General features: G+C 27.9%; 1 protein-coding gene across 1 annotated transcript in view; it reads left to right on the forward strand.

Annotated features, from left to right (window-relative positions):
- LOC142319358 (solute carrier family 35 member E2A-like) overlaps positions 1-13,808 on the forward strand; it is a 134,912-nt gene that overhangs the window by 15,940 nt on the left and 105,164 nt on the right. Inside the window, exon 2 of the mRNA XM_075356560.1 lies at positions 7,239-7,337. The gene's annotated coding sequence lies outside the window, so the exon portion shown is untranslated. The remainder of the gene's footprint in view (positions 1-7,238; positions 7,338-13,808) is intronic.

A 13,808-nucleotide genomic window follows, 5' to 3' on the forward strand; every position in this document is an offset into this window, starting at 1 on the left:
GTTTCGAGTTATAATGATTTTTAAATTATCGATATAAACTGATTATTTTTTTCCATTCAAATCGATTTAAAAATAAGTTATTCGGATATTTCAGGTTTTTGATTAATTTTTTTTATCGAATTTCAAATATTTATGTACAGGTGTAAAACAAAATCGGGGTTTTAAAGCTATGTAATATCTCTTAACGTTGACTTACAGTAGTAATGAATAAAAAGTAAAATAAAATAGTAACTCTTACAGTTTTCCCTATAAGTATTCAATGGGAGTTCTTTTCGTCTCGCGACACACGTCCACCTGATAGAATAGTTCTTCCTACACTTTAATCAGCATATCTGGAAGCAACAGTTGCTTCATTCCTGTGCTTCAAATCGGATAGACAAGTAGCTAGTGGAGGCATACACACACAATTATTTATAAAATCTCAAAGGAAAAAGTCACATGGGGTCAGTCGGGTAAACATGGAGGTCATAAACACAAATAAGTTCTGTGATCGTATGTATGTCTAATCCAGTACCAGTATCGGGTATCGATCCAGTAGTTGGGAAAAGCGTCATTCAACTAATTCCATACAGAGTTATGGCAGTGAGAAGGCACAGTAAACTGTTGCCAATAACATTTCTGGTCCACCTTGGAGTTGACGAAAGAGCTACTTGGATATGCATCATATTCAAATAAACAATCTGTTACATTTGCTTCAGCAAAAACGAACGGCTTGAAAAATTGCAGTCGGGATATTGCACAAAATAAAATTTGGTTTTGTGGAGTTCCTTTCGCATTGTACAACAAACAAAAATACATTCTTGTGAGGAATTAACTGTTCACTTTATGGATGCGGCTGAGAAACTTAAGGACAGCCTTGAAGAACTAAAAAGAGTAACAAGTATTTTTCTGACAAATGTAGTAATGCATCGTTTCTAAATAAAATTTAAATTGCTCTAACTTTTTTTAATTTATTCCTATACAATTTTGTTCAAAAATGAATTCTGTACAAGTTTTTTTTTTTAAAGGTTTTATGTGTTTATTACCGATAACCAAGTTACTGTAAGTTAAATATAAAAAACAGGGATTTTTAGTCAATTTATTGGTTTTCAAAAAAGATTTCTCAAAGACTACGGCAAATACGATTCTGGGATATTTCATTCAATTTTTCATGTTAAAAGACATAAAAAAATCACCATTCTGCCCCTTAATTAACGACCTAAAAGTTCTAGAACGACCTCATTTCACCGGGGTAGATGAAATCCGAACAAAATCTTTCACTAGCCTTAACTCGCAAACAAAGCATTTTAGGTCATAAGTTTATGCTAACTTTTTCAATTATTTTACTTATACAACAGGTTATGAATATTCTGGGCAAACTTTGTGATACACTCTGTATATTTGATTAACGAATATGATCTTTTTTTTTTAATATCAATTTTCATGTAAAAATGTGTCAAAATTTTATCTGTTCCATGTCACAGACAATAGATAAATCGTATTAAACAAAAAATATTTCTTTTGAAATACAACGTAATATTTTTAAAGTTGCATAGCAATTTGCAGGTTAGAGGACCCGCTGTCATGAACTCATTTTTCTTGTCCCTCTTCTTTAGTAACGATTTATTTATTTCATATTTTTAACAGACGTGATATAGAAATTTTAAGTCGATTTTATTTTGGTTTTAACCTCAAAACTAATGTTTCTTTTTAATCTTAAAAATATTGAATGTTTGATATTAGGGTTAAGATGTAATTATATAATTTCCTTTTTTATAGAAGGTTATTCAAAACAATGAAGAAAATTCTCTTAGAAATAAGAATGACCAAAAAGCTACTATCACAGTAGGTTTTATTCCTTTTGAACTCGTATCGAATGTATGTGGTTGATCTAATAAAAAGATAAGGAAAACACGCTAAACTTTACTGACCGTTTGTACTTCCTTTAAATACAACCGCCATTTCTGACCTAGATGTTTGTTTTTTTCATAAATGATAATAATAAACGGGAAGGAGATAATATATAAATAGGCATTATACATTATTTAAAATAATATAATTTTGAAATAATCGTTTTTCCCCTTCTTTTATTCATTGAAAATTTCTAAAAATGAATTGTGAGTATTCTTAAAACATCGATTTTCGAATCTTTTCCTAGCCTTAGGTGGAAGAAGTCTTTCAACTTTATCTTGATCTGTAAGAGCTTTTATAAATTTTTTATCTATTCCAGCATCTTTAGTATTCAACTGAAATTCATTTTCATTTACAATAATCCTTATTATTTTTAAAATGTTTGGTAACTTTAAAATTGTTATTTATATTACCTTAAGTACAACATAAAACAACGATTTATAAAGTCAGATAAGGAAATAAAACTTGTAAATATTTATTTATTTATTTCGTACAGAATCACTGTAGTCTGAAAATCTATAAATTCATATTACTCATTAGATGACTTGTTAATAACAAGTAGATAACTTATTAAAGAGCGGAAAGATAAAAATGCGAGCATTGTATTTATTTTTCATAACTTTATTCTAATAATTATTCCTCTGCATAAAAATATTAAATTATATTATATCTAATGTATTCCAATAACTTGGATTTGTTAATTTATAACAAACTTTTATCATCCGTCTGAAATAGAATATTTATTTGAGAATATTTTATCTACATAACTACATACAGGTTTGTGTTTTGGCATTATAATTCCATAAAAACTACACCGATTTTATAAAAAAGATATGAAACGGTTTTTCTATTTGCTTAATCATATCATAAAAAAGTATATATATTTCCCTTCCTGAACCTTTCAAAACCTAAAATAATTAAAACTGTTTCAAGCACAACAAACTGAGTAAATAGTATCCAGCAAACCGATTTCAAAAAAATTAAATGGTTAAATAATTTATTAACAATTTTATACCTACAGAATAATTATAAAACTTTTTAAAATGTATAATTTGATAAAAATAGCAAAAAAAAAAGAAAAAAATTTTAAAGGATTCAGGTATTTAATAATTAAATCGGTTCCGAATCCTAGTTTGGCTTAGCATTTATCACATGCTAAGAAATTAATTCCTTATCACAACAAAAGGAGAAGATGCAACTGAAAGTAGAGCATATATTTATGGAAAAAGAATAGATATATAAAAATGTTAATTCAGGAAATAGAACAAATTGGATAAATTTTACAAACATAGATTGAAGATTTACAAAGACAAAATATTAAAATAGATAAGACTTCCTTTAAAATGTATTAAAAATTAATCGCTACAGAATAAAAATTCAAACCGTAAAATCTACAGAATATTATACTAAAGTTAATAAAAAATAATAGCTTTTAAATTCTTATTTGTATTTTGACTTTTTGAAGTGAAAATTTCCAAAAGTGAAGAATAAGAAAGTAATTGAAAGACTACTAATTTTAATAATAATTAGATTTCAGTCTTTTAATATATCATGTTTCAGATTATTTAGTTTTATTTCTACTTTAAATATGGATAGCCTTACAGAAAGAAAAATTGTCCACATAAAAAACTCATGTGAAAAAACGCAACAGCGAGAAATCTACCTTTTTAAAAATAAGAAAGTAGGTAATTTTCAAATTAATTATGTAAAGAGAATACCGTAAGCTCGTTTGGATACTGGAATTTATACAACAATGTGAAAAACGTTTTCAAACTAACGTTTTCCAACTAATTTTATTAAATATTTTCTCGAAATTTATTTTGAATATAAGAATGACATCAGACTACATCATTACTTTAATACAACCCAAAGACAGCAACAAAGAATTTTTAATAATCTTCAAACACATCGGCAAAGATACAGTGCTACAAGTAGCTTTTTTTATATAGAATTAAATTTTAAAGTATATCCTTGACAAAACTGACTTTTAAATAACGTTCTAGCGAGTAAAATAATAATCCTTATTTTGTTAACAATTTACTGTACATTTAAAGTTAAAATATTTAAACATTTTACTATATTAAAATCGTAGAAACGTTACCACCAGTTAAAGTTTATCACCAACAAATTATAGTCTTGTGTATGTGTTTAAGTAGTGAACAGAGTATGAAATTGACAAACTAATTTGGGTAAAGATGGTTTCAAATTCATTCAAATCAAGATACTGGATTTTTAAGGTACTTTTGAGAAAAGAGGATCCTTATGTAGGTGTACCTTCTTGATATAAGTATGATATCAGGCTAGATCATATTTAAGAAATTTATTTGATATGAAATCCCCACAAACTGAAAAGTATTAAAATTCTTCTGCGTTTCTTTATAACTTTTTAACATTAAAATTGGTCGGTGTTAATTATTCAAATGAAATATTTCACTTAAAAGATGAGTAATGTTAAATTTCATGTTTCGCTTTGTGAATTCAAAGACAGTTTCATTCCCAAATAGACTGAAAGATGAGACTACTAATTATCTAGCACATCATGTACATCTATCCTGCATGATCTTAAAACGTTTTATAACATACGCATGGAATTACTGTAAGAAATCAGTTAAATGATATTGGTTTTGTAAAAGATTTATGTATTTATTTTTTTTTATGTAAGGCGTCAGTTGCTAGGGTCATTAGCCTGTGTTATTTAATAACGAATTACGTTCGTGGTTTATCATTTGCATAAGTAATACGCATCCTTACGTAGTTACGCGCGCGCACACACAGACACACACACACACACACTTTCAACCGGGTTCCCGCATACGATATCTTAATTTGATAGAACACTTTTTTAAATCTTCACGAGATCACTGCATACGGGATAAATGACCTTATGAAATTTCCATAATAAATGAATAAAAAGAGCTAAAAAAGTAGAACTAATTTCAGATGTCACTGCATAAGGTATGTAAGGTCTTATGTAATGGTGGACATCACATAACCCACACATATCACAGCCAAAACACTCCTATTAAAAAATAAATTCCCAAGATTAAAAACTTAAAGCGAATATTTTCAAAACGAGGTATAAAGGTTTTTTTCAGTCCTGTTAACAAATATTTTAATGTTTCTTCCATTAAAATATTTATTTTAATGGAATTTTATTATTGTTATTGTTATGTTAGATGCAAACCAAACAGTCGTAGTAACCTGTCATGAGACACAGATCACCTTCCTCTTCATCATGACTGGTTGTGGCTATATAATAAACATCTTTTCTCTCAGAGAAAATAAATGTAACTTATACCACTCGCATCTCAATTGTTTTACACGAGTTACAGCCATATTAAGACTGGAATAAACTCTTAAAAGATTAAATTAATGTAACTCTTTATTTAAGAAACTATGTTTTAAACAACCATTTCTTTTTCTGTTTAGCCTCCGAAACCAGCGTAAGGTATTACTTCAGAAGATGAATGAGGATAATATATATGAAAGCAAATAAAGTGAACTCTTGTGCAGTATCAGGTCAACCACTCCTGAGATGTGTGGTTAATTGAAACCGAACCACTAAAGAACACCGGTATTCATAATGTAGTATTCAAAACTGCGTTTACTAGAATTTGAACCTTAAAACTCTCGACTTCGAAACCAGATGATCTGTGATGATTTCACCACTATATCAACTCGGTGCTTTAAATATAATTAAAAGAGTTTTTTTTTCTGTTTAGTTTTTTGATTTCTATATTTTTTCCGTAAAAAAATGTTTTTATATATTTATTAAAGGCATAGTTTTTAGAAAATCCCTGTATTCTTTAACAATCTGAGCGTATTGAATAATTTATTTAAACAGAATTTTTGTTTTTTAATAATTTTAAAAGTTTTGTATTTTTATGAATAAAAAAATCAAACTTTTTACTTAAATCGCTTTTTTCCCTAGCTACATTCCTATTTGAAAAAGATCTCATTAAAATAGTAGTTAGTATTATACTTAATCCCATGGTTATCATCTTTGATCTACTGAATAACAACTTAAATTAGTTTTGAATTACCTTTAGAAACCGAATAACATTTTTCTTCCTATTTCATAATAGATAACAGTAGGATATAGGTCAAAAACCTTTGCAGATGGAGGTTCATGGTTTTATTCCCAATTCATTTTCAACTCCACCATTTTGGTAATGTCTTTCCATTTTAATAATATTCTGGTTAATTATTTTTCATTTACACTCTTCTGCCGCACAAAATAACGTAAATAACATAAATTTTTAGAAATCCATAACATAGATGATATCGTAAAATTCATTACAGCGATATAAGGAAAAAGCAACAAAGATTGTTGTCGAAACGATCGAAGTCACTGCAAAGAATTAAAATAAACCACAATGCTGTTAGTTAAATTATAATGAAGAAAGTGAATGAAATGATTGTATAGCCAATTGTAGGTAAGGTGTGATGGTCGATCATTTCGCCGGAAGATAACAAGCAGTATCGACTCTTTTTTAATCATTTCCTAAAAACGAAGTATAGGAATCTTTTCGGGAGTTGAAATAAAAGGTAGAACGGAAAATACTAAATTCATGCAGTTTAAAAATGATAGGATACTGGTGCGTAACGATTAACAAAAAAAGATTTATATTTCAAGGGAGAAAGATATGGAAAAAGTGTTCTAAATTATGTTTTTTTAAAAATATTTAGGTATTTCTTTTTGATTCATACAGTTTTTACTTCCTTGTACATAGTAAAGGAAGTATTGTGATCGCGAAAAATTTCGGTTTCCAGATTTCAACGGAAATATCCATTTTGATCATCTCTGAAACTATTTTCACTAGTTTAGTCTGTACGTACGATGTATTTATGTACGTATTTACCTCGCATAACTCAAAAACGATTAGCCGTAGGATGTTGAAATTTTGGATTTAGGACTTTTGTAACATCTAGTTGTGCACCTCCCTTTTTGATTGCAATGGAAATTAAAATTAACATTTTAATTAATGAAATATTTTAATCATAAAGGGAAGGCACATCGTTCGAAACAGACGCAACGTATTATCACCTTTTGTGTTGTTTTTTTTTTGAATTTAGTGAATCGTAAGTAGAAGTTGTATTTTTAAATACTAAAAATTATAATAAAATCTGGAAATTAAGAAAACACAAAGTTTTTATGTTTCATATAGGTAATTTATTTCTGTACAGAATCATTAGTAATATTAGTGTAAGTCTTAGTAAGTTAGTACATTATTACGTTGGTATATAGTTTATACTTGTAATTATATGTATTACATTCTCTCTTCTTGAAAATATTGCAATACGAGTACTGTTGTTGGAATCAGAAATAATGAGATATTTATTTCCAGTTATGTAACCCGTGGCGAGGTACGGATCACACCCGATTATTGTACATGAAGTAGAAGAGCAGGAACACTTAGGATGCACATTACATCATAGGAATGTTCGTAAGTTATATTTTTGAATTGTTAGATAATAAAAAAGTAAATTAACAAATAATGGATTTTAATTAAAATATGTTTTATGATTTAGAAGGTGTAAGTAATTCTGTCTTGAATGTAAAAATTTATAAATCTATTATCAGTATAATTTATTATCAGTGTAAATAAGAGAGATTGATGGTATGGGCCTCAAAGTAAAAAAAAAAGAAGTTATCATTAGAGTCGGATGTCATATTATAATGTATGTATATGTCAAAATAAAAGAAAGAGTTCGCTTCTTTAAAGAATTAAAATTATAAAACATATAGAAATAAGTTTAGTAATGAAAGAGAAAAAAACAAAAGATTTCCTTTGTTTTGAAAAAAGGTTTGAGCAGCATTAAACTAATTTAAACAAAATATTCTACGGATTAAGTAGAATTATATATTGTGTTAAACAGGAAAATTGATAAAAATATTGGCAAAAAATAGGTACTTTTTGATGAGGTAGTTACAAAATTTTTCGTTACACAGATTGACTAAATTATTAAGAAAAATAACAATGTTTCCATTAATACTGCTACTTTTGATTTAATTATTGCTTGTAACCTTAATGTGAATTTTTGTTTGCCGTTTTATAGATTCTAAGATTATTGTAAACGATGTTTCTGTAAATGAGTCTTCTAGTTTTGAAAAAATTAAAGCTAGAGATATTATTAACAACAAAAATATCTTTGCTTCCTTATTATTAACTCAGATTTTCAATTTTTTTATAACAGTTAAGTTTCCTGATTGTTTGAAGATTTCAGTTATAAGATGACACATAAAAAATTAGATACAGCAGGTTACACAAATTATCGATTCTATCTATAACTGAATTAAGTTTGATAAACTTATTTTCTGTTGAAAAAACTTACAATTTATATGTATGTACATATGAATGTGTGTATGTCTGGATTGTAAGTTATATAAAATTGCTTAGAAAATTAAATAATAAAAAATTGTATTATTTATAATAATTTTTTTTTTTAAAGACAATTCTATTAATTTTTAATGTTATTATAATTATACACAAAATTTTTGTCATCTCTATAAATTAATTGTATTTTTAAGCATACGGTAACCTGATTTTAAGTCGAAAGATTTATCAAGACAAAAAATTTGGGAAAAATGAGGACTTATCAATTTTAATTGTTATTAGAAATAACAATTATTATTATCATTATTATTATATTTTAGCCAACTTTTTGGCGTGACAACGTCTTATAAATCGATGAACGCCGGCAGCACGCACGAAAAAGCATGACACATTGTCCCGTTCCGCATGAGCGAGCGTGCAAGAGAGAGACAGGATCGGCCTAAGCGTTCGGTTTGTGCCGCATCTATCTCTCTCTTCCACTCGATTGGCCCATGCGTCCGAGTAGAAGAGAGACAGCGGCAGCACACAACTTACACCTACACGTGAACTGTTTTCGTCAACTGTTAATAAAGTAAAGTGAGAAGTTAATGTAGTTTTCATTGTTTATTACACAACAATTGCGGCAATAAGGGTAAATAATTCTTACATTTTAAATATCTAATTAGCGATATAATGTCATGTATTTATTTTTATTATTAAAAGAAGTAGCATCGTTCGACGAGTGCAGTAATAATAGGTTATGTTACAATTGACTAAAAAATTATGATGATTCATATTAACAATGGTATGAAAAGTTAACTGCTTTTCTTTATTATTCAATGGAAAAAATGATTGTGCGTAAATGATTGTTATTAATGTAAGATTAAAAATTAATTTTTAACCTCACACATGTCATAACAATGTGTCTAAAATGACAATGTGAACCGGCCAACCGCCGTGCGAGGAAATCTACTATTTTATCAAACAGGTTAGGGCGGGCTTTTCAAAAGCAGCAATTTCATAAATTTGATTTATATTTTCAATTTCATCATTTCAAATTAACAATTTATTGTCATTGATTTGATTTCAGTTTATTTCTATAATTAATTATTCATGATTATATTTAAACAAATTATTTAAGTTAAACTTGCAAAAACTATAAATAATATTTAAAAATTGAATATTAATGTTTTTTAACCAGAATTTCGATTTACTTAACACGAGTTTTAGAAATATTGTCGGTCTTTGCAAGACATTGTCACGCTCAAATCTCGTGCGAAACATAGTTCAACACAAACCAATTTGTTTTTAAAGGTATCGAATGCGAGGATCGTTAGCGTGTGGTATTTATTACGTAGTTGGAAAGCAATTCTAATACTAAGTCAATCAAGTAGCTTTGCAAGAGGAATAAAAAACAATAACCTGGATTAAAGAATTAAAAAACCAACTAAATTCTTGAAACTGACAAAAAATATCATTAGGTAATGTGTAGAACTACTTATTTAAGTGGCACAAACACGTAAAGGTATAATGTGCCATTACATGCATCCATGAAAATCCTTGTTTAGTTATTTATCTAAATAGCGTAAAAATTCCTGTATCATAAAAAAAACCGTGGAAACATTGATATCTTCTTTCCTGTTTCCTAGGACTACTCACAAACGTTTTGATAATCCTAGTTTTTCGCTGTTCATAAAAAGCGCATTCAGTTAGCAAGATGATTTACAGTGTTTTTTGAGTCGAAGACAGCACATGTTGGTCTTTCCTGCCCAGACAACAAATACATAGGTATGAGGTTCGAGTGTCCAATCCTCTCAGTCGTTTCAGTAAAAAATCTTCTCTTCTTTTTAATGTTACCTTGTGCTTCCATTTAAGTGGAGAATACTTAAAGTGTTTAATTTTGTTGTTATATTTCTCCTTATCATATCCCATTTCTTTTTGATAGCTGACGTTACCGCAGCTATTGCATTTCATGGTTTAATTAAAAAAAGTCTTCTTTTAAGAAATTCGCAGCATTACATCTAGTTGCGTCTGCGGCCTCATTCCCTAGAATACTGAAGTGACTGGGCGTTCATATGTACAACCACTTATGTTTTCTATCTGTAATAGCCGGGACTGTAGCAATACTGCCTATTCGAGTGGTTTAGACCTACAATAATTAATCTAACATGGAATGCAAAGCTAGTGCTTTTATTGTTGGCAGTTTTTTGTACTCCGTAGTGGTCACTTTACCACTAAGGCAATTACTTGCCGTATCTCGCTGTACTTTGCTATGAACATGCTATACTCTCTTGGAAGATCAGGTTGCAGAGATTTTATTCATCGTCATAAACGTATGGCAGATCCCGCTCTTTTTCTTCGATCAGTACGTATAAAAATCTTGCCATCCGGAATTTTCAGCCAGAATTCCATTGAAATATTCTGTATCTCCAGTCTACAAACTATCTATGGAATACATAATGATGGAGTATCTGAGAAAAAAAGTGGAAAAAATCGTGGGTAATTTAATTCATATTTCTGTCGTAGTTCTATAGCTCTAATATTTCTGGTCGTGAGTTGGTCTGACGGTGAATATAATTAGAGATGATTATTAAATCATCTCTAATTATCATTAAACATCGTCATCTAATCATTACCTAATTATCATCTCTAATAATCATTATTAAATCACCATTGGTCCTTTAGGGATGATTATTATATTGGCCCCAATTTTCAAGTCCTTAAACAGAAAGAACTTTCATTGTATATTGCAGGAGGAGCAGATGTTTAAATATTGCAGGCAGAAAAAAAATTCATTCCAAAGACTCTCAACCGGTCTGGTACCAATAGTATATCTAATCTCCTTGCTTTTGATTAAATCAAGAGGTCATAGTACAATTCCCTTGACGATGAATAGACGGCAGTACTATAATTCACTTTTTACTACTCTAAAGACAAGTAAGAAAATGTCTTTGTCTGCAGCCTAGTCAATGTTGCTAAGGCAATGGATAAGATTTAAGCCAGTCGAAATATTTTTACGTTTACTATTCATCATGCACCCAGCATAGAAATTTATTTTAATTCTACTGATTCAAAATACCGTTCTCGTAAAATCGGCTTAGGCTGAAATATGGAAATGTGTAGAAAAGAAAATTAAATAGAGTGGTAAGCTATTGTTAGTTGTTTAAGTGAATAATTAACTATGCAATTAAGTAAAATCGATTAAGAAAAAGTAATTAATATTTTTTTCTACTTAAACTCATATAAACAAAATACTGCATACAAAAAATAAAAAAATACCCAAACTGGAATTTTGGGAACTTCTAATTTAATATTATTTTAATCATATGTATTATTACAGATTTTAATTAAAAAATAACGATTTTTTAAGTAGCTACTAAATCAAGAAAATACTAATGGGCTATTTATTTAAGAAAAATTTAAGTTTTTTAATCTACTCAGAATTGGATAAAATATTAATGACATTGAAAATAAATGAGTGAATTAATAGCTGTAAATTAACAAAGACAAATAGTTGAAAAGAATTAAAATGTGATTATTCTTATCCAAATTAATGTAAAAATAATTTTAAAACTAGAAAACAATTTTATCGTTTCTAGAAAACAAGTTAAAGCTTACTTTGACGTGTAATTCGTGATTAATTATTTCTTAAAATTTACAAACAGAAAGGATGTCTCAAAAATCTATTAAATAAATTAAAAAATATTAAATAGGGTATTTAAGAAAGGGAATAAATTTTAAATAATAAATATTATAAGGAGATTCATACAAATTTCGGAAATAAATTTAATTTAATAAGGAAATAGGAAAATAGTGACATTACATAACTACCATTACAGAAATTTTACATTATACGATAAATAAAAAATAATAATAATAAAAATAATTTCCGGATTTAAATAAGGCGAGTTTATTATATCGATTTAGTTACAAATTTATTAACTGTGCTGAGGCCTTTATGCAGAAATGTTACATTAAACTTTTCATATGTTCACTTGAATTTAAAAATTTAATTAAATCAAAATAAATCACCTAGGTCTGATGACCATCTAATTTTAAGTATTTTAAAAACGAATTTTTTTTTCTACAATAGTTTGCAAGTTCGCCTTAAATAATATAAACAATTCTATATCATTCGAGTATTAAGATTATTTGATTTATTTGCATATTTTTAGTTACTCATATGTAATGCATTTCCTTTTTGAAATTAAAAGTTTTGTTATCTAACATCAAACATGTTACACTAAGTTTTAAGGCTTATCAGCAGCCAGGAATACTGGAAATAAACTTAAAAAATTGTATTATTGTTGTTGATATTATTTTTTTTTTTTATGCCACAGAAGATATGAAAATAAGGAAAGAGGAAGGCCTTATGGAAACTTATGGAAAATAAGGAACATAAAATTAAAAATTATAACCGCAGCTTATTTTTAAAAGAAATAAATAAATCATACGATTTAAATTATCATTGGAATAAATGATTAGATTGTGGATACATTGTTTTAACAATTTTTCCTTCCTGTAAACCAAAATTAAGATATGGTAATAAAATTATTTATTTAAAAAAAAAGAAAAAATAATAATAGGTTACACGCTGTGCGAAAGTCAGCGGCCAAAAGAAAGATTACAAAATATCGCAAAATCAAAAATAAATTAGTAGTTATCCACACTTGGGTAATTCCTTTTTTTTAAATAAATATCCATTATTTATTTGTAAAATTAGATCTGTTTACCAAAAAAATTTATATCATTCAATTAATCTTATTGAAATTAAAAATACTAATTTTTTTATGCATGACTAATAAATAGCTAATTCAACACAGAGGTAAGAAGGTATAGCAAAAAAATATTAATAAATAAATAAAAAATCAAAAGTGCACACACACACGCGCGCGCGCGCGCATATATATATATATTTTTTTGTTTTTTGTTTATTTATATAGAGCATGTATCACGAAGTTCTCCCGGGACTTTTATTCTATTCTGTGAAAATAATCGAAAAATTTCACATAAACATTTGACAAAATGCTTCGTTTGCGAGTTACGGCTAGCGAAAGATTTCGCTTGAATTTTAGCTACCCCGGTGAAATGAGGCCGTACTGAATTTTTAGGACATTAATTAAAGGACAGAATTAGTAATTTTTTATGGTTTTTAACAAAAAAATCGAATAGAATATATTCCAGAACTGTATCTGCAGTAGTTTTTGAGTAATATGAGGTGAAAACCAATAAATTGGGGTAAAAGACCCTGTTTTTTATGTCTCACGTACAATAACTTCGTTAAATGGGTAATAAACGTCTACTTATTTTAAACAAACCTTTCAGAGAATTTAATTCTGAATAAATGGTTTAATAACAACAAAATAATAGTTGAATAAAGCAAAGTAGTTAGAAAAATTCGAATTTTATTTACAAACAGTACATTACTGCGTTTGTCAAAAAAGTACTTATTTAATGTAAACAAAATCCAAATTCTCTTTTGGTGACGGGAAAAATCTGTTAAACCAAAATTTACTGTTAAAACTGGCTGTTAAAAGGTTTTTAAAAAAAGGAAATTACACAATTATAAAATAAAAATTACTTACATAATTTTTTTTTTCT

This window comes from Lycorma delicatula, chromosome 2 (genome assembly GCF_047948215.1).
Source record: "Lycorma delicatula isolate Av1 chromosome 2, ASM4794821v1, whole genome shotgun sequence".
Lineage (NCBI taxonomy): Eukaryota > Metazoa > Arthropoda > Insecta > Hemiptera > Fulgoridae > Lycorma > Lycorma delicatula.